The 26,337-nt window shown below is 43.8% G+C and overlaps 1 protein-coding gene and 1 long non-coding RNA gene across 4 annotated transcripts in view; one reads left to right on the top strand and one right to left on the bottom strand.

Moving 5' to 3' along the window:
* GC (GC vitamin D binding protein) overlaps nt 1–26,337 on the top strand; it is a 338,037-nt gene that overhangs the window by 91,514 nt on the left and 220,186 nt on the right. The window lies entirely within an intron of this gene.
* LOC141171681 (uncharacterized) lies at nt 22,225–23,310 on the bottom strand. The gene is made up of 3 exons (XR_012252369.1): nt 23,205–23,310; nt 22,874–23,088; nt 22,225–22,472 (listed from the first exon to the last, which is right to left on the bottom strand). It is a non-coding gene; the product is annotated as an uncharacterized lncRNA (long non-coding RNA).

The following is a 26,337-nucleotide window of genomic DNA, read 5'->3' as shown; positions in this document are numbered from 1 at the left end:
GAACAAAACAGTTTTGAAATCAGTCTTCATGTAATGTTTGGCCCACTGGAGCCATTTCTGCTTGTGTGAAGTGGATAGAGAAGGTCGACAGGATGGCATATGCACAGCTGCAAACCTCTGAAGGACCCTGCATCTTGTTGTTCGGGGGACGTTGGAGGCACAAGCAGCTTCAAAAACTTGTCTGCTGCTATGACAAGGCTTTTTTGCCGCTGCTGTTTCAACCTGACGTAATTGCCTGTAGGAAAGAGTCCTCAATTTGCCCTTATCAGCACGCACACGTGTGTACTGTGAATCAGCTACATACTTCTTGATTGCCAAGACACTTCATCCTGATCATCGCACAATGTTGATTGTAGTCATGCCTTGACCTAAACACTCCACAATTTGTTGCTTCTCAGCAGCCGACACATCCTTTTTCTTTCCCATTTTGGCAGAAAATGTAGGCTGCTTAATAATGTGAGAGAGCCTTCTTAAGTAGTCTTGCCTTTCATTGGACACACCTGCCAAACTAATTAGCACAGGTGTCTGCAATTGCTTACAGTGATATAAAGAGCCCTGACACACATCACCATCAATGAGTTTAACTGACAAACAAACAAATTCTTCCCTTATCACTCCTAAACACTTTTTGCATAATAATTTGGAACGCGGTGTACATGTGCTTTTCCACAAAACACCAGTGGTTCACGTAGTGAATCTTACAGTTCTAACTTGCCAACCGTGGTCTGTATGGAATTGTTCAATAAAGGGCCCAAAATTAAGATAACATAGATGGGAGAGGTCTCTATGAATAGGAATTCCTAAGTATTTGATACCCTGTGAGGGCCAGGCAAAGGGAAAGTTGGACTGGATGGAATGCTATATGGATTTAGGGAGGGAGACATCGAGGGCCTCAGACTTCGCTGCATTGATTTTAAAATTTTACCATGTAACAAAGTGATCTATTTCAGCCATAACAGCAGGGATGGATATATGTGATTGAGTGATATATACTAGGACATCATCAGCAAATAGAGAGCACTTGTACTCGGTGCCTCCCACCTCAATCCACCTAATATTGGGGTTATGGCGAATTGATGAGAGCAGGTGCTCCGTCACTAGGATGTATAAGAGAGGGGACAGAGGACATCCCTGCCTTGTCCCATTGGTGATTGTGAAAGGTGATGAAAATGTTCTGACGCACCCCCTGGGCCTTGGGACACCCGGAGCCGGACCCTTTTTGGTGGATGCTGGTGGTTGTAGTCTTCGTGGCGCCGATCCGGTTCCGTGGCTCAGGGCGGTCAAACCAGTGGCGGAACTATTTATGTGGTTTTGATGTTTAAATGTCCGACTACGCCACCCGTGGATTGCGGTCAGAGTGAACCGCCGCTACAGGGCAGACCGCTAAGGCTGGTGTTGTGGGTGCAGCAGAGCGTAGCATAACTCCCCACGGGAGGAGTATAGCCTCAGGGCAGTGTATGCGGAGGATGGGGGTGATGGTGCAGGGCAGCAGCAGTAATGACACGGAGTCAGTGATGCAGTTCAGGGCCTTTACTCACAGTTCTTATTATCCAGACCACGTCTGCAGGTAACGGCTGCCCACGTCGTACTGTGCTCACCAGGTGAGGGGCTCAGACAACTCCCAGATAACTTTGGAGCGCTTCACAGGACCCCCTTTGTATGTCCTTTGTCTGGCCTTTCTTAACAACACTTCTGTCCGGCTGCCTCGGGCCTCCTCTTGGTAAACTTGGCGCCAGTTTCCCTGACCCTATGTGGTGCCTTCCTAGCGGGTGGAGTGAGGGGCTGCGCCACATAAAATGTCAGAGCCTCCGGTTTCTAGCTGAGGGTCGTTTCCTGCCTCCACTAGTTCGGGGACTGGTCTCCCCCTTTGGCCTGACCCCTCCACGCAGGTGGATTCGGGCGTGCGGTGGCGACTCGCCCGTCCGCACCCCTGGGATCCCTTCATTCCTCGTTCCTGGAGCCTTCTCCGCTCCTCTTCCTTCCTTCTCCCTCTTGCAGGCCTGGGCCTCTGTTACTAGGCCCGCCTCCGGAGCAGAGCTCATGCAGAGCCCCTGCTCCCTGCCACTTCTGCTCAGACTTCTCTGCACTGAACTAAGATGGTGCCCACCTTTTATACTCCCTTCTCAATGCACCCAGGAACTGCTTCCTCCCTGCTCCTGCACTGAAGGGTTCCCCTTCCTCAGTGTTCCCTCCCCCCACTCCAGCCAGGGACAGGGACTGTCGTGCCCATCTCAGGGGCATATTGGTCGCCCTGCCCCACGGCAATGTGGTGTAATGCATGCAGGTGTCGGGTCCTGATCCACACTCCATCCTTATCTGAGAGTGAGATATCACACCTCTGGGTGAGGTGCAATACGTCTGTAGCAACCGAGCCCTCGGTGCTACAGTTCCATTTATCTTTAGCCTAGGTGACGTATTGTGATACAGGGCCGTGATTTTGGCTATAAAAGGGTCCCCTAGACCCCTACCCCAAGCTTTTTAAGAGAATCATATATGGCGTGCCAGGAGACTCTATGGAATGCTTTCTCAGCATCCAACGAGAGTATCTACTTACAAATTTTTAACTGCATCTAGCCCAGGAAATACTTTGTGCCTAGTAGCAGTGTCTGCTAGTCAGCGGATTATCCCGGCTGTTAAGCAAGCTACACCACCTGTAGTTTGGACACTTAATTTTTTCAAAGGAAATGCTTCGGGACCACGGGATACTTAGTGAAGAGCATCAGGAGGCACCCCAAGGCATAGGGGCTGGGACTGGCACTAGGATGCCTTGCGGTGGACAGCCGAGCTCGATCCTTATAAAAGCTTTTTAACTGCAGCAGCTTTAGTGGACGCTACTGGAGCTGGAATTACGCGGCTGCTGGCATGAGACTTGCCCTCCAATAGATCCTTGTAAATGGATTTAAAGTGTATTCATTCAAATTAGAGGGACAATTTAAATTAAAAAGCTTAGAGCTGCCTCCACCACAGGGGGGCTCTCTCGACCCACCAGCGGACAGGCACCAGTATTGGGAGAGGGGGGCTGGCCGTCAGGGTTCACCGCGGCTCTGGCACAAACCCGGCGACACGGAGGTGGCACGGGCAGGAGCGGACTGGCCGTCTCGGCTTCTCACTTTTTGGATTTTAGAAGGGCATGACATGCCTATATCTGTGTCTCCCCCTCCTTTTACTCCTCCACCTCTTTTCTTTTCGCATGACTATATGTACTTGTCACTTTTCCATGTGTTAGTTGTGTCTTCTGAGCAGTTTGTCAGCTTTTGGACACCTTTGAAGGTGTTTTCTATGTGTTTCTATGTGTTTTTGTTTGCCTGCCATTGGTTTTAACGGTGTTCGAAGGTGTTCGACGAACAGTTCGACGAACAGTTCGGCGAACACACGGGTGTTCGACGAACCGAACCGAACTCGAACACTACGGGGGTGGCTCAACACTACACAGGACCTTCATCCAAAAAGAAATCTGTTTGTGGCGTGCTTGCAGAAACGGCTTCTTTCGCATCACTCTCCCATACAGCTTCTCCTTGTGCAAAGTGACCGATGCACAGTGACACCATCTGCAGCAAGTTGATGCTGCAGCTCTCTGGAGGTGGAACTGAGGATTGTCCTTGACTGATCTCACCATTTTTTTTCTCTGCCTTTCTGATGTTTTTCTTGGCCTGCCACTTCTGGCCTTAACAAGAACTGTCCCTGTGTTCTTCCATTTCCTTACTATGTTCCTCACAGTGGAAACTGACAGGTTAAATCTCTGAGACAGCTTTTTGTATCCTTCCCCTGAACAACTATGTTAAATAATCTTTGTTTTCAGATCATTTGACAGTTGTTTTGAGGAGCCCATGATGCTACTCTTCAGAGGAGATTCAAACAGGGGAACAACTTGCAAGTGGCCACTTTAAGTAGCTTTTCTCATGATTGCATACACCTGGCTATGAAGTTCAAAGCTCAATGAGGTTACAAACCAAAAAACGTGCTTTAGTAAGGGCAGTAAAAAGTAGGTATGAGTATTTAAAACAAGAAAATTATAAGGGTGCCCATACTTATGCACCTGTCAAATTTTGTTTGAATGCAGATTGCACATTTTCTGTTAGTACAATAAACCTCATTTCAAGGCAGAAACATTACTGTGTCCAACAGTTATTACATATATCAAACTGAAATAGCTGTTGCATAAACACCAATTTTTATAAAACATTAAGCTTAAGATTAATAGGGGTGCCCAAACTTTTTCATATAACTGTATATTCTGAAGTAGCCATTGGTTGAGCAATTGAATAAATATAAGGTCACATATTATGTTTTGTTATTGTGAAACCATGAACAAAAATTAATGTTAATACCTTTTCATAGATATAACATGCAGTATATAAGATGTATTACAAAGTTTCATATATTAGCCTCTGCTATAGATTTATTCAAAGTTTGCAGAAAGTACAGTTCTGTTTTAAATTCTAAAAATAAAAAAATAATAAGTAATTTTTATTAAATACTGTTCCTATATCAATATTATATAAACCTATCTATAAAGAAAACAGATTAATTAAAACTGTAAAAATAGTGAGAAAGAAAAAAACTGAGACCTTTGTAACTATAGACATATCGTTAAAAGAATATATACTTCCTAAAGGACAAAGCTGCCGACAGTTTCTAAAAGATCTGTGCAACTAGGTCTTCCCAGAAGTAAAAGGGCAGTGAAAGGCCAGAAGAAGAGAGACTGCGTAATTGCCAAAATCACCTCATATCATCCCCCGAGGCACAAAAAACCTGTCAGACAGATGGTTTTATATCCAGGTTATGTCATTTATAAAATAAAACCATTGTATTATTTTCTATGTTAAATGTTACTTGGGCAGTTATATCATTTTTACTGCAGACTTAAGAATTAGGAGGCAATTTGCTTAGCGCTTAACAGCTTGGATCAATATACAGCGACCAAACAACATCAACAAGGAAGATTTCTGATGAGCTTAGCTTTCATACTGCTGTATATATTTGGATAATCTAGTTTTATTACATTTTGGTTTCTCCAGGTAAAGCTTTTGTGCTTTTTTAATGCCTTTGATGACCTAACCTAAGTGCATGGTACAGGTCAAAAATCATCTACCTGTATAAAGCTTGGCCCCTTGCGCCCTCTGGCCCTGCAGTGTAATACCATGTTTCCGTTTTACCTGCAGTAATCTTTTATCACCTTTAACTCTTCAGGACATCCTATTAGGTCGAGGGAAAATGCGGGTATTCATACTATTACGGTAGTTGGTGTGGACTCTAACAGGGTCGCACAGCTAACACACTGCTGCAAAAGTCGGGGTCGGTACTAGCATCGATCCCGACCATTTATCTCCCTGGATGCTATGGTCAACATCATCTAGGTAGTGTTTTCATAGTAGTTGTAATGCACTCAAATATTTGATTGAGAGGTACAAGTAAAGGGGGATATGCGGTACCTTGGGCAAAGGATTGAAGAATTCACTACAAATTCTGTGATCCATTGCAAAATTGACAAACCAGTCTATTCCTCCCAGTTTTTGTTAGACGTCATTATGAAAAAAAAACTTAACAACAATAATTAACCATACAGTGGAAGGTGATAACATATATACACTGCTCAAAAAAATAAAGGGAACACTCAAATAACACATCCTAGATCTGAATGAATGAAATATTCTCATTGAATACTTTGTCTGTACAAAGTTGAATGTGCTGACAACAAAATCACACAAAAATCAACAATGGAAATCAAATTTATTAACCAATGGAGGCCTGGATTTGGAGTCACCCCCAAAATTAAAGTGGAAAAACACACTACAAGCTGATCCAACTTTGATTAAATGTCCTTAAAACAAGACAAAATGAGGCTCAGTATTGTGTGTGGCCTCCACGTGTCTGTATGACCTCCCTACAATGCCTGGGTATGCTCCTGATGAGGTTGTGGATGGTCTCCTGTGGGACCTCCTCCCAGACCTGGACAAAAGCATCCGCCAACTCCTGGACAGTCTGAGGTGCAACATGACGTTGGTGGATGAAGCGAGACATGATGTCCCAGATGTGCTCAATCGGATTCAGGTCTGGGGAATGGGCGGGCCAGTCCATAGCTTCAATGCCTTCATCTTGCAGGAACTGCTGACACACTCCAGCCACATGAGGTCTGGCATTGTCCTGCATTAGGAGGAACCCAGGGCCAACCGCAGGAGCATATGGTCTCACAAAGGGCCTGGGGATCTCATCTCGGTAACTAATGGCAGTTAGGCTACCTCTGGCGAGCACATGGAGGGCTGTGCAGCCCTCCAAAGAAATGCCACCCCACACCATTACTGACCCACTGCCAAACCGGTCATGCTGAAGGATGTTGCAGGCAGCAGATCGCTCTCCACGGCGTCTCCAGACTTTGTCGCGTCTGTCACATGTACTCAGTGTGAACCTGCTTTCATCTGTGAAGAGCACAGGGCGCCAGTGGCGACTTTGCCAATCCTGGTGTTCTGTGGCAAATGCCAAGTGTCCTGCACGGTGTTGGGCTCTGAGCACAACCCCATCTGTGGACGTCGGGCCCTCATACCACCCTCATGGAGTCGGTTTCTAACCGTTTGTGCAGACACATGCACATTTGTGGCCTGCTGGAGGTCATTTTTCAGGGCTCTGGCAGTGCTCTTCCAGTTCCTCGTTGCACAAAGGCGGAGGTAGCGGTCCTGCTGCTGTATTGTTGCCCTCCTACGGCCCCCTCCACATCTCCTGGTGTACTGGCCTGTCTCCTGGTAGTGCCTTCAGGCTCTGGACAATATGCTGACAGACACAGCAAACCTTCTTGCCACAGCTCGCAATGATGTACCATCCTGGATGAGCTGCACTACCTGAGCAACTTCTGTCGGTTGTAGAGTCTGTCTCATGCTACCACGACTGTGAAAGCACAACCAACATTCAGAAGTGACCAAAACATCAGCCAGAAAGCATTGGTACTGAGATGTGATCTGTGGTCCCCACCTGCAGAAACACTCCTTTATTGAGGGTGTCTTGATAATTGCCAATAATTTCCATCTATTGTCTATTCCATTTGTTGCACAACAGCATGTGAAATTGATTGTCAATCAGTGTTGCTTCCTAAGTGGACAGTTTGATTTCACGGAAGTTTGATTTACTTGGAGTTATATTCTGTTGTTTAAGTGTTCCCTTTAATTTTTTGAGCAGTGTACAAATAAATAGTATTAGATACATACAATATTTACAAAATTACAAAGATTACATGATGTCAGACTATGAAAGTATAATTACTACAAAGAGAGCTATGTCCTGTCATAGATAAAACCAGTCAGATGAGAGTCGAGGAAAAACAAAAATGTTGTAGTTTTATAAACCATATATCATTAAATAGTAAGTACAGGATAGAAAATATATTAGAGTGGCATTGAATTCTACAAAAAAATTGCATTTGCCAAAATTCAGAGTTTGTAATTAACCTCTGCGCCAGCCGCCATTTTTCTAATCAAAAGATTAAAAGATAAAAAAAACTTATACTCACCTTAACGCCCACCTTTCTGGCCTCTCTGATCCTCACTGCTAGCAGTTCAGTCCTTGTTGCATCTTCTGATCACCACTGCAAGCACTGAATCCCCGGGCTAGGTCGGAGCTTCCGGCTTTGATAAAGCCTGGGATGGTTCAGCACTTTTTGACACAAGGTCACAGCACATGCCATGACATCATGATGTTGTTACTTGCATAGAACAATTCCAGGCCTCTTCAGATCTGTAAGTGCTGGCCTAGCATTAAGTGGCCAGGGAATTTAGCACTTGTGGTGGTGATAAGAAGGTGCAACGAAGACAAGACGGGTGACAATGAGTATAGGAGGGGTTGGAGAGTTGAGCAATAAGGTATGAGGATTTTTTCATATTCAGCATCTTCTGTTTATTATGCTCTGGGGTCTGCAAATTTAATTTCCCCCAAAAAGCTGGGAGAACAGGCAAATTAGAATTTTGCATGAGTGGAATTGATACATAAGAGGGCATTGTGTGATAATACAGGCAAAAGAAAGGTAATTAATAATATGCGAGTGATGCAAAACAAAGCAGAGCAAAGTAAATCAGGCTATTACATAGAAATAGTATACGGGCCATAATGAGAATAGTATAAATGAATAGGGCGTACCACATTGCTGTTCTCATATCATGTCGACAGTCCCTCATATGAGGGATCCAAAGCCATTGCAAACCATCAACCAAGAAAACATACTTATAAAGATGAAAATGGCAAAAACACTTGGATATAAAAATATGTAATTTCTTCTTTACTTAAATTCCATTTAAATTATGTGAAAAGAACAGTCATCATGAGCTACAGATTGACGCGTTTCTGGTTTGTCAAGCACCCTTAGTCATAATCTTATTTAAAAATAATCATTAAACAACATTTAAAAAACAAATTATCTACTCTTCGGAAAACAAAGTTTTGACATTTAAGTTACATATATCCAATATGGACAAAGAAAATAAGCACTTGTTCACACTGGAAGAAAATAACCACCTGCACATGGAAAGCAGGTTCGGAATAACAAATAATCACTAGTGTTGAGCCACCCCCGTAGTGTTCGAGTTCGGTTCGTGTGTTCGCCGAACTGTTCATCGAACTGTTTGTCAAACACCTTCGAACACCGTTAAAACCAATGGCAGGCAAACAAAAACACATAGAAACACATAGAAAACACCTTCAAAGGTGTCCAAAAGCTGACAAACTGCTCAGAAGACACAACTAACACATGGAAAAGTGACAAGTACATATAGTCATGCGAAAAGAAAAGAGGTGGAGGAGTAAAAGGAGGGGGAGACACAAATATAGGCATGTCATGCCCTTCTAAAATCCAAAAAGTGAGAAGCCGACACGTTCAGTCCGCTCCTGCCCGTGCCACCTCCGCGTCGCCGGGTTTGTGCCAGAGCCGCGGTGAACCCTGACGGCCAGCCCCCCTCTCCCAATACTGGTGCCTGTCCGCTGGTGGGTCGAGCGAGCCCCCCTGTGGTGGAGGCAGCTCTAAGCTTTTTAATTTAAATTGTCTCTCTAATTTGAATGAATACACTTTAAATCCATTTACAAGGATCTATTGGAGGGCAAGTCTCATGCCAGCAGCCGCGTAATTCCAGCTCCAGTAGCGTCCACTAAAGCTGCTGCAGTTAAAAAGCTTTTATAAGGATCGAGCTCGGCTGTCCACCGCAAGGCATCCTACTGCCAGTCCCAGCCCCTATGCCTTGGGGTGCCTCCTGATGCTCTTCACTGAGTATCCCGTGGTCCCGAAGCATTTCCTTTGAAAAAATTAAGTGTCCAAACTACAGGTGGTGTAGCTTGCTTAACAGCCGGGATAATCCGCTGACTAGCAGACACTGCTACTAGGCACAAAGTATTTCCTGGGCTAGATGCAGTTAAAAATTTGTAATTAGATACTCTCGTTGGATGCTGAGAAAGCATTCCATAGAGTCTCCTGGCACGCCATATATGATTCTCTTAAAAAGCTTGGGGTAGGGGTCTAGGGGACCCTTTTATAGCCAAAATCACGGCCCTGTATCACAATACGTCACCTAGGCTGAAGATAAATGGAACTGTAGCACCCTGAGGGCTCGGTTGCTACAGAGGTATTGCACCTCACCCAGAGGTGAGATATCTCACTCTCAGGTAAGGATGGAGTGTGGATCAGGACCCGACACCTGCATGCATTACACCACATTGCCGTGGGGCAGGGCGACCAATATGCCTCTGAGATGGGCACGACAGTCCCTGTCCCTGGCTGGAGTGGGGGGAGGGAACACTGAGGAAGGGGAACCCTGTAGTGCAGGAGCAGGGAGGAAGCAGTTCCTGGGTGCATTGAGAAGGGAGTATAAAAGGTGGGCACCATCTTCGTTCAGTGCAGAGAAGTCTGAGCAGAAGTGGCAGGGAGCAGGGGCTCTGCATGAGCTCTGCTCCGGAGGGGGCCTAGAAACAGAGGCCCAGGCCTGGAAGAGGGAGAAGGAAGGAAGAGGAGCGGAGAAGGCTCCAGGAACGAGGAATGAAGGGATCCCAGGGGTGCGGACGGGCGAGTCGCCACCGCACGCCCGAATCCACCTGCGTGGAGGGGTCAGGCCAAAGGGGGAGACCGGTCCCCGAAACTAGTGGAGGCAGGAAACGACCCTCAGCTAGAAACCGGAGGCTCTGACATTTTATGTGGCGAAGCCCCTCGCTACACCCGCTAGGAAGGCACCACATAGGGTCAGGGAAACTGGCGCCAAGTTTACCAAGAGGAGGCCTGAGGCAGCCGGACAGAAGGGTTGGTAAGAAAGGCCAGACAAAGGACACACAAATGGGGTCCTGTGAAGCGCTCCAAAGTTATCTGGGAGTTGTCTGAGCCCCTCACCTGGTGAGCACAGTACGACGTGGGCAGCCGTTACCTGCAGACGTGGTCTGGATAATAAGAACTGTGAGTAAAGGCCCTGGACTGCATCACTGACTCCGTGTCGTTACTGCTGCTGCCCTGCACCATCACCCCCATCCTCCGCATACACTGCCCTGAGGCTATACTCCTCCCGTGGGGAGTTATGCTACGCTCTGCTGCACCCACAAAACCAGCCTCAGCGGTCTGCCCTCCAGCGGCGGTTCACTCTGACCGCAATCCACGGGTGGCATAGTCGGACATTTAAACATCAAAACCACATAAATAGTTCCGCCACTGGTTTGACCACCCTGAGCCACGGAACCGGGTCGCCGCCACGAAGACTACAACCACCAGCATCCACCAAAAAGGGTCCGGCTCCGGGTGTCCCAAGGCCCAGGGGGTGCATCAGAACATTTTCATCACCTTTCACAATCACCAATGGGACAAGGCAGGGATGTCCTCTGTCCCCTCTCTTATACATCCTAGTGACAGAGCACCTGCTCTCATCAATTTGCCATAACCCCAATATTAGGTGGATTGAGGTGGGAGGCACCGAGTACAAGTGCTCTCTATTTGCTGATGATGTCCTAGTATATATCACTCAATCACATATATCCATCCATGCTGTTATGGCTGAAATAGATCACTTTGTTACATGGTCAAATTTTAAAATCAATGCAGCGAAGTCTGAGGCCCTCGATGTCTCCCTCCCCAAATCCATATAGGATTCCATCCAGTCCAACTTTCCCTTTGCCTGGCCCTCACAGGGTATCAAATACTTAGGAATTCCTATTCATAGAGACCTCTCCCATCTATGTTATCTTAATTTTGGGCCCTTATTGAACAACTCCATACAGACCACGGTTGGCAAGTTAGAACTGTAAGATTCACTACGTGAATCACTGGTGTTTTGTGGAAAAGCACATGTACACTGTGTTCCAAATTATTATGCAAAAAGTGTTTAGGAGTGATAAGGGAAGAATTTGTTTGTTTGTCAGTTAAACTCATTGATGGTGATGTGTGTCAGGGCTCTTTATATCACTGTAAGCAATTGCAGACACCTGTGCTAATTAGTTTGGCAGGTGTGTCCAATGAAAGGCAAGACTACTTAAGAAGGCTGTCTCACATTATTAAGCAGTCTACATTTTCTGCCAAAATGGGAAAGAAAAAGGATGTGTCGGCTGCTGAGAAGCAACAAATTGTGGAGTGTTTAGGTCAAGGCATGACTACAATCAACATTGTGCGATGATCAGGATGAAGTGTCTTGGCAATCAAGAAGTATGTAGCTGATTCACAGTACACACGTGTGCGTGCTGATAAGGGCAAATTGAGGACTCTTTCCTACAGGCAATTACGTCAGGTTAAAAGAGCAGCGGCAAAAAAGCCTTGTCATAGCAGCAGACAAGTTTTTGAAGCTGCTGGTGCCTCCAACGTCCCCCGAACAACAAGATGCAGGGTCCTTCAGAGGTTTGCAGCTGTGCATACGCCATCCTGTCGACCTCCTCTATCCACTTCACACAAGCAGAAACGGCTCCAGTGGGCTAAACATTACATGAAGACTGATTTCAAAACTGTTTTGTTCACGGATGAGTGCCGTGCAGCGCTCGATGGTCCAGATGAATGGAGTGGAGAATGGCTGGTTGATGGACACCCCACGCAAACACGGCTACAGCGCCAACAAGGAGGAGGTGGAGTAATGTTTTGGGCTGGAATCATGGGGAGAGAGATTGTCGGCCCCTTTAGGATCCCTGAAGGCGCTAAAGATGAACTCCATAATATATGTGGATTTTCTCAAACAGCACTTCCTGCCATGGTTCAAGAAGAAGAACCGTGTATTTCACAGCAAGATCATTTTTTTGCATGATAATGCACCATCTCATGCTGCACATAAAACATCTGCATCTCTGGCTGATATGGGCATAAAAGGGGACAAACTTATGGTGTGATCCCCATGCTCCCCTGACCTCTACCCCATTCAGAACCTCTGGAGCATCATCAAAAGAAGTGTCTATGATGGCGGGAGGCAGTTCACATCTAAGCAACACCTCTGGGAGGGTATTCTGTCCTCATGCAAAACAATTGAAGCAGAAACCATCCAAAACCTGACAAATTCAATGGACGAGAGAGTTCAGAAGCTCCTTTCAAACAAGGGGTCCTATGTGAAAATGTAACATCACCTAGAATAAAGTTTTGAGTTGAAAACTGTTTGACTTCAGTTTCTAATAACCTGCTAATGCTTATAATTTCAAAAATGACCATTTTTTTGGTCTTTATTAAAATGAAAAGGTTGATCGAAAAGTTTGGGGGATCTAAGAGTGTGGCAACCCAGTAGTCATGATTACTTCGAATTCTGACAATATGAGGGTCATGTTGCAGGTAGTGCAGCAAGAAGGCACTTATGTGTCTTGCGCATCTCGGAGCCCCAAAATTATTTTCCGGGCTAGATGCAGCTAAAAATTATTATTAATTTTAAATCTGGTGGAGCTTAGTATAGATGGTATAATAGGATCAGTGCTGCACACTGCTACAAAGCCCAAATTATTTTCCAGCCAAGATACAGATAAACATGATTAGTAATTTTAAATCTGGTGGAGCTTATTATAGATGGCCTAATAGAATCAGTGCTGCACACTGCTACAAAGCCCAAATTATTTTCCAGCCAAGATACAAATAAACATGATTAGTAATTTGAAAGCTTAAAACGGTTGGTAGGGTGATTTTAACCAATCATCAAGCTTTTACTCTCCCCAGGATGACACAGGGGTAGAAAAGTCGTTTCGGATCCATGATTTGTTGATCTTTATGAACGTGAGTCTGTCTACATTATCAGTGGAGAGCCGCGTGCGCTTATCTGTCAGCACACCACCAGCAGCGCTGAACACACGTTCAGACAGAACGCTGGCTGCGGGGCATGACAAGATCTCCAAGGCGTAAGTGGCTAGCTCCGGCCATTTATCCAGATTGGAAACCCAAAAAGAGCAAGGGTCCAGCGACACAGTCATGGCTTCAATGTTTACTTGGAGATACTCCTGTACCATTGTCTCTAGGCGTTGACTATGTGTCAGACTTCTTGTCTCCTGTGGCCTTGCAAAGGATGGGCTAAAAAAGTGGTGAAATGATTCAGCAAAATTGATGTTACCAGCAGATACTGTGGTTCTGTTACGGTTTGAGTGCTGAACACTTGACGGTCCCACGGTTGGCAAGTTGGAACTGTGAGATTCACTACGTGCACCACTGGTGTTTTGTGGAAAAGCACATGTAAGATTCTGCAACAGTCTCTGCTGATACTCCTGCATGCGTGCATCCCTTTCTTTGGCAGGAATAATTTCTGCAAATTTACTTTTGTACCGGGGATCTAACAGTGTGGCAACCCAGTAGTCAGGATTATTTCTAATTCTCACAATTCGAGAGTCATGTTGCAGGTAGTGCAGCAAGAAGGCACTCATGTGTGTTGCGCATCCAGGAGCACCAAGTCCCTGTTGTGTTGGTGGCGAGGTAACAATCATGCTTCCTTCCTCTGTCCTCTCCCCCCAACCTCGCACAACAGAAATGTGATCAAGGTCTCCCTCATCTGATGAGTCTTCCATCAGTTCGTCCTCCACTTCTTCCTGGGCTCCTGCACCTTCCTCACTAGTTTGGCTGCTACCATGCGCCCTGGTAAAACCATCTCCCCCACCCTCACATGCCTGCCGCCTTGGTGCTGCCGACCGTCTGGACCTTGCAGATGTTAGCCCTTCCGCATACAACTCCTCCTCCTCTACTTCCTCCACCTCCTCTTGTGCCACCACCTGACTCCGAATTCTGTTTAACATGTGCTCCAGCATGTAAATCACCGGAATAGTCATGCTGATAATGGCATCGTCAGCACTAAACATCTTCGTCGCCATTTCAAAACTGTGCAGAAGGGTGCATAGGTCCCTGATCTGAGACCACTCCTCCAGCGTGATTTGCCCCACCTCTGGATCTCGTTGGCCCAGGCTATACGTCAGAACGTATTGCACCAGGGCTTGTCGGTGCTGCCACAGTCGCTGCAACATGTGCAGACTTGAATTCCACCGGGTAGGCACATCGCATTTTAGCCGGTGAAGTGGCAGGCCCAACGACTTCTGTAGAGATGTAAGTCGCTGAGCTGCGGGATGCGAACGGCGGAAGTGAGCACACAGCGACCGTGCCCTCTGCAGAAGGCCATCTAGTCTGGGATAGTGGGCTAAAAATTGCTGGACAACCAGGTTCAACACGTGAGCCATACAAGGCACGTGTGTGACATTGCCCCGGCGAAGGGCCGCACCCAGGTTTGCAGCATTGTCGCACACGGCCTTCCCTGGTTTCAGGTCCAGTGGAGACAACCATTCATGAAATTGGTTCTCCAGAGCTGACCACAACTCCTCAGCTGTGTGACTCACATTTCCCAGACATTTCAATGTAAAAACCGCCTGATGACAATGAGCCCTATTGCCAGCATAGTAAGGAGGTGTGCAGGATCCCTTCTGCGCAGTTAGAAAGCTTGTGGCATGACCAGACAGGCTTTGGGTGCAGGTGGAAGACCGAGAGGAGGTTGAGGAGGCAGAAGCAGTGGAGGAACTTTGACATAAAGAGGATTGACGCACAACTCGTGGGGACGGCAAGACTTGGACAGCAGCCCCTTGTCCTGCTGTCACCATAGTTACCCAGTGTCCAGTCAGCGACATGTAACGCCCCTGTCCATGCCTACTCGTCCAAGTGTCTGTGGTGAAATGCACCCTGTCACACACAGAGTTTCTCAAAGAAGCGGTGATGTTGTGTGCGACATGCTGGTGGAGCGCAGGCACACCTTTCTTTGAGAAGTAGTGCCGACTGGGCATCTGGTACTGGGGCACTGCGACGGACATAAGGTCTCGAAAATCCTCTGTGTCCACCAGGTGGAAAGGCAGCATTTCTGTAGCCAAGAGCTTGCAGATGGTGAAATTCAACCTCTTAGCTTTCTCATGGCTAGGAGGAAATGGTCTTTTACTTGTCCACATCTGAGGGACCGAGGGCTGGCTATTGTGCTTAGACGGGGTTGATAAGGGTGTCCCCAGCAAACTGCCGATCTGTGAGGAAGATGCAGGCGGACATGTTAGGTTGCCTTGATCCAAAGGTGGTGCTATCGATGTCGGACAGCGCTCAACACCAGCTGGTGTTACCACCTCCAAAGAAAATGATGACCTGCCAATCACGCTGGCTGTTGCGGGTAAAGAGGTGGCAGGTCTGCACCCCAAAACAGGTGTGACTGCTGTCCCCCCAGTCACAGAGGATGAAGAGGCCGCGGATGCACAAGATATGGCAGACGGTGGTTGGCCCGGCCGGCTAGGCCGCATTGTAGCACACTGAGCTTCCCACTGCAACTTATGCTTCATGTCCATGTGCCGGTTCATGCATGAAGTACTCAAACTATGTATTTTTTGGCCTCTTCTTAGCTTTTGCTGACAAATGTTACAGATAACACGAGTTGGGTCATCTTTATCGATCTGAAAAAATGCCCAGGCTATGCAAGGCTTAGCACCCATGCGACCTGAAGAGCCACCACGACTTGTGGTGAGAGGCAGAGTTGTGTTTGAGGATGCAGTTGTTGACGTGCTTCCAGTACTACGTCTCTGTCCAGGAAGGCGCAACCTAACCTCGTCGTCACTAGCATCTTCCTCCACCTCCTCTGCTGACCTCATCTCTTGGCTGACTGTGGGTTGACAGTAAGTGGGATCTCCAACCTCATCATCATCACCGTGTGCGTTATCACACCCGTCGTCCTCAGAGCCAACCTGTTCCTGCCCTGACAAAAAACTAAAGTTGTCGCTCCAATCAGGTATTTGAGTCTTATCATCGTCTTCCTCATTGTCTCCACCAACAGGAGTTACAGTTTGGGAATGAGGGTCTACATTATGGTCAGAACCTTCTGCGTCTGGTCCTGGATCCGACTCATAAAGATTCTGGGCATCAGTGCAGATCATTTCCTCGTCTGGATTCACAGAAGCACTGGAGTCGACCTCTGATTCCCAGGCTATAGTATGAGTAAACAGCTCTGCAGACTCAACCATCTGTTCTACCTCATACTCAGACGGGCAGCTGGAGATTTGGGAGCTGTGAGGAAGCAAGTGCGATTGGGGTGACACCTTTGAGGACTGGAGTATTTGTGATGTTGAAGTTGATGTGGAGGAGAGCCCACTTAAAGGAGCACTTGATATCCGTTGAAGCACCTGCTGTTTTTGTGCCTCATCTGGAATTTGTAGTGATTGGCGTGGCCGTAAGAAAGGGATCTTATCACATTGTCCGCTAAAAGAAGTAGACATTTTAGTTTGGCTGGAAGATGGTCTTCCTTCTGCAGATGTTACTGTTGGTTTAACACCTACCCCACGGACACAACCTTTTTTCCCCTTCCCAACACGCCTATTCCCCTTTCCACCAGCAGCAGGCCTTTTTCCACTCATTTTGGTGGTTAACTAATTCACAACTCTGGAGTTGTTTGCACAAAAAAACAATGGATGGGAACCGAGCAGAGCTGAGTGGCCAAACTGTGGTATTAGGCCAAAACTATTGGCTGGGTTAGATGCAGAAAAAAATTATATTCAATTTGCAACCTGATGGAGGTCAGTATAGATGGACTAATAGAACAAGTCCCACACACAGCTAGAAGCCCAAATATTTTTTCAGAGGTAGATGCAGAAAAATTTTTTATTCAGTTTGCAACCTGATGGAGGTCTGTATAGATGGATTAATAGAACAAGTCCCACACACAGCTACAAGCCCAATATTTTTTCAGAGGTAGATGCAGAAAAAAAATATATTCAGTTTGCAACCTGATGGAGGTCAGTATAGATGGACTAATAGAGAAAGTCCCACACACTGCTAGAAGGCCAAATATTTTTTCAGAGCTAGATGCAGATAAAAATTATTTTTAATTTGCAACCTGATGGAGGTCAGTATAGATGGACTAATAGAGAAAGTCCCACACACTGCTAGAAGGCCAAATATTTTTTCAGAGCTAGATGCAGATAAAAATTATATTCAATTTGCAACCTGATGGAGGTCAGTATAGATGGACTAATAGAACAAGTCCCACACACAGCTAGAAGCCCAAATATTTTTTCAGAGGTACTGTAGATGCAGATAAAAATTATTTTTAATTTGCAACCTGATGGAGGTCAGTATAGATGGACTAATACAACAAGTCCCACACACAGCTAGAAGCCCAATATTTTTTCAGAGGTAGATCCAGAAAAAAATATATTCAGTTTGCAACCTGATGGAGGTCAGTATAGATGGAGTAATAGAACAAGTCCCACACACAGCTAGAAGCCCAAATATTTTTTCAGAGGTAGATGCAGAAAAAATTATTTTTAATTTGCAACCTGATGGAGGTCAGTATAGATGGACTAATAGAGAAAGTCCCACACACTGCTAGAAGGCCAAATATTTTTTCAGAGCTAGATGCAGATAAAAATTATATTCAATTTGCAACCTGATGGAGGTCAGTATAGATGGACTAATAGAGAAAGTCCCACACACTGCTAGAAGGCCAAATATTTTTTCAGAGCTAGATGCAGATAAAAATTATATTCAATTTGCAACCTGATGGAGGTCAGTATAGATGGACTAATAGAACAAGTCCCACACACAGCTAGAAGCCCAAATATTTTTTCAGAGGTTCTGTAGATGCAGATAAAAATTATTTTTAATTTGCAACCTGATGGAGGTCAGTATAGATGGACTAATAGAGAAAGTCCCACACACTGCTAGAAGGCCAAATATTTTTTCAGAGCTAGATGCAGAAAAAAATATATTCAGTTTGCAACCTGATGGAGGTCAGTATAGATGGACTAATACAACAAGTCCCACACACAGCTAGAAGCCCAATATTTTTTCAGAGCTAGATGCAGAAAAAAATTATATTCAATTTGCAACCTGATGGAGGTCAGTATAGATGGACTAATAGAATGATGCTATGCCCAAAAGATTTTACTTCACTAGGTGCAGTAAAAAAATTGGTATTCTATACACAGGTGGTATATCTTGCAACACAGATAGGCTACTCCACTGACTAACACACTCTGCAATAGGCCAAAAAGGATTAGCTTTGCTAGATTCAGCCAAATGTTGTGAAAAAAACTTGCACAGCACTGGCACAGACCTGCCTGGCAAAAACTGATAGGAACTGATGTAACCTAGTCCTGAAAAGGACTCCAATTACAATTAGTCTTTACTCCCACAATCTATCTATTTAAGAGCACAGACCTGCCTGATAAAAGTTGTAGGAAATGCTGTAACCTAGTCCTTAAAAGGACTGCAATCACAACTATTCCCTACTCCCAAGCTATCTGTAGATTTGTGCGAAAATTGGCTTGAAATTAACAAGGTATAGCGCACACAGCAACAGCGGTGCCGTCTAACACGCAGCTGCAGCAGTGAGAAAATGGTGGCGACGGGGAAAATGGCTTGGTCTTATAGGGCAAGGACATGTGACATACACTGCCAATGACACATGCCCTTGCTTGTGTGAAAAAAAGCACTTCGCTCCGTGTGTGCGCTGCTGATAGGCTGACAGATTGCACCTCCCCACTGTAAATGCGGGAAAGAGAAAAAAAAAATGGAGATCTTCATTGTTCCTGCAGAGATCCATCCCCTGCCCCTCCCCCCACCCCGCTGTACACTCAAACTGCGTATTAACATTAATTTTCATCATTACTGAGAAAAAATCCAGTTATGATTTTGGTGCACGAACAGTTATCGAACATAACCTCGAACAGCCGAATTTTTCTCAAATTGTTCGTGTTCGCCGAGCGGCTCGAACACCGCCCAAAACAGCTCGAATTTGAGATTGGCGAACAGTTCGAGTAGAACAACGCTCATCTCTATTTGGTACCTTACATTATTACATTTTCAAATTGGGCGGTATATATCGTGCTTGCCATCACTACCAAACAGATGGAACTTGGATTCATCCGACCACAACACATTAGACCTATCTGTCTGTTTCCATTGACAAACTCAAGTTCTTTGCAGAGATTAAAGGCTTCTTGACTGGAACTCGTGCATTCAACCCTACTGCTCTTAGCAGTTTGGCGACTCACTTTGACCCCTTATTCTTCGTTTATTTTGTGCGAAATCTGTACAGCACTTTTCTGGACATCAGATACTGACTTTTTCTTAATAATGTGATCAACTCTGGAGGAAGTTTTCCATGGTCGTCCACTTCTAGGTTTGTCCACTGTTCCATAACCTTCTTTTTCTTTCTTTAATATACGTGACACTTGACTCTGAGAACAGTTGAACAGTTGAATTCCATAACTACCTCTTATTGGCTTTTCACTCTCAGAATAATAAGCTTCCTGACATCTGGTGATAAATTTGTCTTTGTCTTTGCCATGTTCTAACCTAAAAACACACTCATAAAAAACATAATAATTTTATGCAAAACCCCATTGCCCATGATAAAGTATGCAAAACATTTAGCCCAGCAAATGTTGAAAACTAACACATAAAGGGACGAAACAATGTCAAACAAAATTTTCGTCCTTATTGCTGACAGCCATTTGCTTCCGGTTTACTAAAATCACCAGGAAAATGGCATCACAACAACCAGACAGAAGTAATCACACTTTGAAAGAAAAGAAAAACCTTTGGGCACCTCTTTATTAACGACATATTACAAAAAAAATACACTTTGCAAAACCGTATCAATGAATTAAAGATAAATCATATCTAAAATTCATTCCATGATGTTGCTTAGTGTTTAATTAAAGTATCCACCCTCCCTTAACAAAAGTTTCTGCAAAAAATCTAGTCATAAGTATTGCCTCTATGCAATTCTACAAAGTGTTAATTACATTAAAATAAGATGTGTCATTTTTACTAATATAAAAGAGCTCTTCTGCAATTCTTTTCTTTAATTTTCAGATGGTACAGCCTATATAGCACACATTAGCGGCCAAGCACTCTACACAATATACCACATGGTGCGTATCACATTTGATTAAAGTTTCAATCATGTGAACGCACCATGAAGTATGCAAATGAATATATACGTAATGTAATTAAATTCCAAACTGTATGTTATACAAAAAACTCACTAAAGCAGTATCTCTTTGGGATATACATAATTAACACTAGGACTACTGGACTCGTGACCCCGCCTAGAACTACTGAAAGGAGTCATTTTGACTCCTTGCTTGTTTTCGTTTATTTTTAGAGTTTCATTTGTGGTTATTTATTAATAATTATATTTTTTGTAATGTATTATTATTGTGAGATCCAACAGTAATGCTTTTGATTGTTTTTTTTCTGCTTTTCTTATTTTTCTACAGAAAATAACAATAATTATAATAGACGTTTTTCAAACATTTTTTTTTATTCAAGTGCACACATATAAACAACAACTGAAGAACAAAAAGCAGAGAAAATGTAGGTGGAGGAGCATAAAAATGAAAATATGGCGCAGAATTCACCTTCTAAACATTTGGTGTTTCGCATTTTAGGCATTGCCTTTGATTTATGGCAGTACATTGCCCACACAAAGACTTACCACAAGTCTTACAATTTCCGACAGATCTATTTTTCTTGCACTTTTCTTTGATCTGGCAAAATTTTGTTTGAACCATCACTTCTGAGCATGTAGAAACTTGGGACGTGGAACCCTTTTCCCTATCTGTGACATAAGGACCACTCAACTCTCTCACAAGCGTTTGCAAAAATGCCTTGCGTGACATTTTTTGGTGGGTAATCTCCTTGAATATTATCCATGCATTTATACCTGCAAAGTCTAAGGCATTTTCAAATGCATGAACAGGCCATCTCCTTGTGCATGTTCGTGTGGTATATTTTCGTGCCATCTGATCCACTACATCTACTCCATATTTTGTTTCATTGTAAAACTTTACCGTTTCTGGAGTTTTTTTAGCGGAATCAGACGCAACAACAACATCTGGATGGACGGAACTCAAAATGACAACATTTTTGTTGGGCTTTCCTTGATATACTGTAAGTGTAAAATTGTCTTCATTTCTAAACACTTTAGTGTTGTACAATTCCTCTTTCATGGATTTTATTTCTTTAGGCACTTCTCGCCTTATCTTGTTCAGTGTTCCCACGATGGTTGTTCCTTTGCTTTTTAGCTGTTTAGCTAATTTTACTGAAGTAAAATAATTATCGGTTGTAACATTGCGACCTTTTTTCAAAAACGGGTCCAATAACTTCATTACCACATGGTCAGCTAAACGGTCCTCAGCACAGCGTGTGTCATCTTTGCCTAGATAAGGGAAGCCATTTGCCAGATATTTGCTCCTCTTATCAACAGCTAGCCAATATTTGTGGCCATATTTATCTGGTTTGGAAGGCATGTACTGCGTGAATGGACACCTAGTTTTGCTTGGGAAAAGTTGCTCATCCACCGTTATGTATGGGCCAGGTTTGTAACACGCAATACAATTTTCAATAAACCTGTCCCACACAGTAGAAAATAGAGCAAACTTGTCCGTTTGCAGTCTCTCCGATCGAGTAGATTTCTCATCAAATCTGAGAAACCTCATAATTTCAACAAAGCGGTCCCTAGACATTGTCGCTTTGCAAAACGGTATTCCCCAGTCATTACACCAAATACTGCTAATCGAGTGACGGTTCGTGCCAGATATTCCACGAGCATAGAATATCGCAATGAATGCATCTAGCTCCTCATCAGATAGAGTAAACTGTAAATTATTGTTCCTGCATGCTTCTGCAAGCGTACAGTTCTTTATATGTGTCAATATATATGAATCAAAAAATAAACGCCATGCGCTCAAAGGACTATCGATAATGATATTTCTTCTGGCGTATCCTGTAGGGCCAGGTGCTTCTCGAAGAATATTTTGGCTGTCACGCCTACCAGGCAAGTGTTCTCCAATTTCAACAGGTTTCCATTGAATACCATCCGCTGAAACTAGTATTCCTTCAGATTCGCCTTCTCTGGTGTTTGTTGTTGCATTACCTTCGCCGCCATCGTTATCTGTTGTTCTTTCATTTCTGGGACGTTTTGCTGATTTTTTCTGTCCACGACCAGGAGGATGGTCACGAGGCAACATAACTGCATGAGCCCGATCCCCAGTTGATGTGCTTGGAATATCTGTAAAAAAGTTGATGAATATTTAGAATTTTTGTTTTGTAAGGGTCCGTGCACACTGGCTGGATTAGCGGCGGAATATCCGACCGGATATTCTCACCACAATCCGGCCCGTACCTGCCCGCTCAGGTACAGAGCGGAGTTTCATACCTGAAGCTCCGCTCCGAACCCCGGGCTGGAGCCGCTGTCTGGGATGGAGCCGTGCTCGCGCGTAAGCAAGCACTGCTCTGTCCCTGACAGCGGCTCCAGCCCGGGGTTCGGAGCGGAGCTTCAGGCATGAGCGGGCAGGTACGGCCTGTATTGCGGCAAGAATATCCAGATGGCTATTCAGCCAGAATTCTGCTAGTGTGCACAGGCCCTAACTCAGTGTGTGGAAGAACAAATAAATACACATAACTACTTACCTTCTGGATTTGTTCCTTCTGAGTCTTCAGATTCACTTGATATGTTCTGAGGAATGAAATCTTCATCACTGTCAGAATCAAATACATGTTCCTGCAATTCGGATTCCTATTCTTCCTCCGGTATGGATTGCAAAGTAGCCAGAATATCCTGAGGCTTTATCAAACGTCTTCTCTCCATATTCCTCACAAATTCCATAATTCTATATAGTTCCCTGCTGAAAAATAGAAATGAAATGAAAACTAAAAGAAATAATAACTGTTCTGCCACCTTCAAAAGTAGGTGGGCTGAATCAGTTGACAGACAGCTAAACTATTTCATAACAATTCATACCTGTATGAGTCTTCAGAGCTCGTATGTCTGCGTCTGTTCTCTTTGTCTCTTCAGCTGAACTGAAAGTAAAGTTACTATCCAGAATACTGTCTCCTGCTAGGACCTTAGAAAAACACCACCCTTCATTAGCATAAGATAAGAGCCTAGAGTAAACAAGCTATTTTGTTCAGCATTACACAGTAATACAAGCAGGTAAAACACAAGGAAAATGTGAAAAGTTGACATGTAAATTGAACTACATCTATATGAACATCAGGGTAAATAAGACAGAGTGAAAAAATTATGCACAAAACTTTATAGCAACATTTAGTGACAAAAGGACCTCAAAATATAGTAGGGAGTCAAAATGACTCCCTTCAGTAGTTCTTGGCAAATTTTGAAAAAAACGCGCAAATTTTTCACCAAAATTATTTATTCTCACAAAATCTTTTTTCACATCATATTTGAGGAAAAGTCACCGAGTTTCAAGCCGGAATTCTGAAAAATGTAGTCACAGAAGAGAAATAAAAAACGAAAGGAGTCAAAATGACTCCATCAGTAGTTCTAGTGTTCCTCAATCATATATTTTTCACTCTTATTTATTTTATTTTTTTTAAACTCTATTTATATTTCATTTCGGATTTCCTTATTCGATTCGACTCTAGACATATTTTTCTTATTCTTGTTTCCACTTTATTTGATCAGAGCAATTCTTCTTGGCTCTTGTTAGTTTGCCAATTGGAATGGCTCTTCTTACTTTTCATATATGGCATGAATTCTCTCTTAGGATGTTGTTTTTCAAGATTATTTTGGGATATGTTACAGAAAAAAATCCTGTTGGGGCATTTCCTTCAATCTTAAAAGTCATAAAATGCACTTTTAAATTCTGATTTTCAAAAGTAAATTCTAAATAAAGGGGAATGGCTAATGAAGTTTGATATGGTATTCATATCAGCGCCTAATATGATAAGGTCATCTATATAGTGAGCATACCAGACCAATGCTGTAGTGAACTATTTACACTTAAACACCGATTTGCTTATAATATTGAAAAGTTTAACGATACTAAAACAAAATAAAACTCTGGATGAAAAAAACAGTTTAACCCCTTCACCCCGGGTGATTTTTCCTTTGTTTGTTTTTCAGTTATTTTCCTCTCCTTCTTCCAAGAGCCAAAAATTTTTTATTTTTCCATACACTTAGCCGTATGAGGGCTTGTTTTTTGTGAGTTGAGGAAATGGCTACTAATAAGATTCTATACAGCTGGGAGGGGGAGGAGGAAGGAGGAGCCCTGCCTGTAGCTCCTCCCTCCTCCTATCTACATAGAATTGTATCTGTAGTAACTGCCATCTCCTATCTCAGTAATGGGAAAGTTTATCTTCACTGAATACAGATTTTAACTCAGAATTGAGAATTTTGATAATAACTGATCAATTCTGTCAGAGAAAGAAGCAGATCTCTCTGATAAGATATGTTACAAAGCTGCTTATTTTCATGTGTACTATTGATTTCTGAAATAAAAATTAAAAGAACGGTTACACTTTAAAACAGGTGATAAGGTGGCACTTATATACAACTGCACTTATATACAGAAGTTAAGTTCAAGTGAAATGTGGAGTCTGTGTTTTAATGGTATGAATGCAAGAAAAAAAATTGTGAGGATGTGGAAGAGATGCATATTTTAATTCAATGATTTTCCTTCAAACATCCATGATGCTTAAATCCAGGAACCAATGGTAATTGGTAGCATTTTAAAATCCTAAGATTTGTGAGGATAATGGTAAGGTGAATTTTAGCAAAATATTGTATATGTATTATAACTTTAGATGAGCGCATCTTTAGAAATGTGAATGTGCCAGCTTCGATAAATTTTTCCCAAAAAATGTGGTTCCTAGCAAATAAATTTGTGCAAATCTAAATACTGGAAAGCTTGTAATTGATCAGAAAATACAATGGGGGAGAGGAAAGAGAGTGAAAACCCAGTAGACTATAAGAGCTTACACTTTATAGGAAAGAGAGAGGAACCTGCTGACCATAAGAGCTTACATTCTACACTACAGGAGAGAGAGAGAGAGAGCCCCATTGACCATAAGAGCTTACATTCTACAGAAGAGAAAGAGAGAGAGAGAGGACCCCACTGACCATAAGAGCTTACACTCTGCAGGAGAGAAAGAGAAGGAGAGAGAGAGAGGACCCCACTGACCATAAGAGCTTACACTCTACAGGAGAGAGAGAGAGAGAGGACCCCACTGACCATAAGAGATTACACTCTGCAGGAGAGAAAGAGAGGGAGAGAGAGAAGACCCCACTGACCATAAGAGCTTACACTCTGCAGGAGAGAAAGAGAGGGAGAGAGAGAGAGGACCCCACTGACCATAAAAGCTTATACTCTACAGGAGAGAAAGAGAGGGGGGAGAAAGGACTCCACTGACCATAAGAGCTTACACTCTGCAGGAGAGAAAGAGAGGGAGAGAGAGAGAAGACCCCATTGACCATAAGAGCTTACACTCTACTGGAGAGAGAGCAAGGAGCCCACTGACCATAAGAGGTTACACTCTACAGGAAAGAGAAAGTACCTCACTGACCATAAGAGGTTACACTCTACAGGATAGAGAGAGAGAAGACTCCACTGACCATAAGAACTTACACTCTGAAGGGGAGAAAGAGAGGGAGAGAGAGAGGACCCCACTGACCATAAGAGATTACACTCTGCAGGAGAGAAAGAGAGGGAGAGAGAGGACCCCATTGACCATAAGAGCTTACACACTACAAAAGAGAGAGACTTACCCAGTGAATCTGGAGATGGAAAATGACACTGCCGTTCAAACTGTGCTCCCCTGGGAACCGCTGATCTGTGATGGCCCAGGTACTGACCACTAGTGTACAAGGTATGATAATCTACTAGATGTCATAGCTGCCGGGCATAATAGGAAAGTCCACATGGCCATACTAAAATACATTCGCCCACTCTCTAAAGCTTCAGCAGTGTGGTAAATGGTGCCAGGCAAGTTTTTTTATGCAAACTGCAAATAAAATCTCAAAATGTTAGACTTTGGATGAAACCTTGACTCAAACTCAATCCTCCACGAATCGAGCCTCACATCTGTATTTGCAATAATACAGTATACTGTCATGAACTATCAAAAACATTGAT

This window comes from Phyllobates terribilis, unplaced genomic scaffold, assembly GCF_046119375.1.
Source record: "Phyllobates terribilis strain yellow unplaced genomic scaffold, ASM4611937v1 Scaffold_1__5_contigs__length_1240528914, whole genome shotgun sequence".
NCBI lineage: Eukaryota > Metazoa > Chordata > Amphibia > Anura > Dendrobatidae > Phyllobates > Phyllobates terribilis.
The sequence above is the reverse complement of the archived record's forward strand: the minus strand, read 5'-3'. Positions and strand labels throughout refer to the sequence as shown.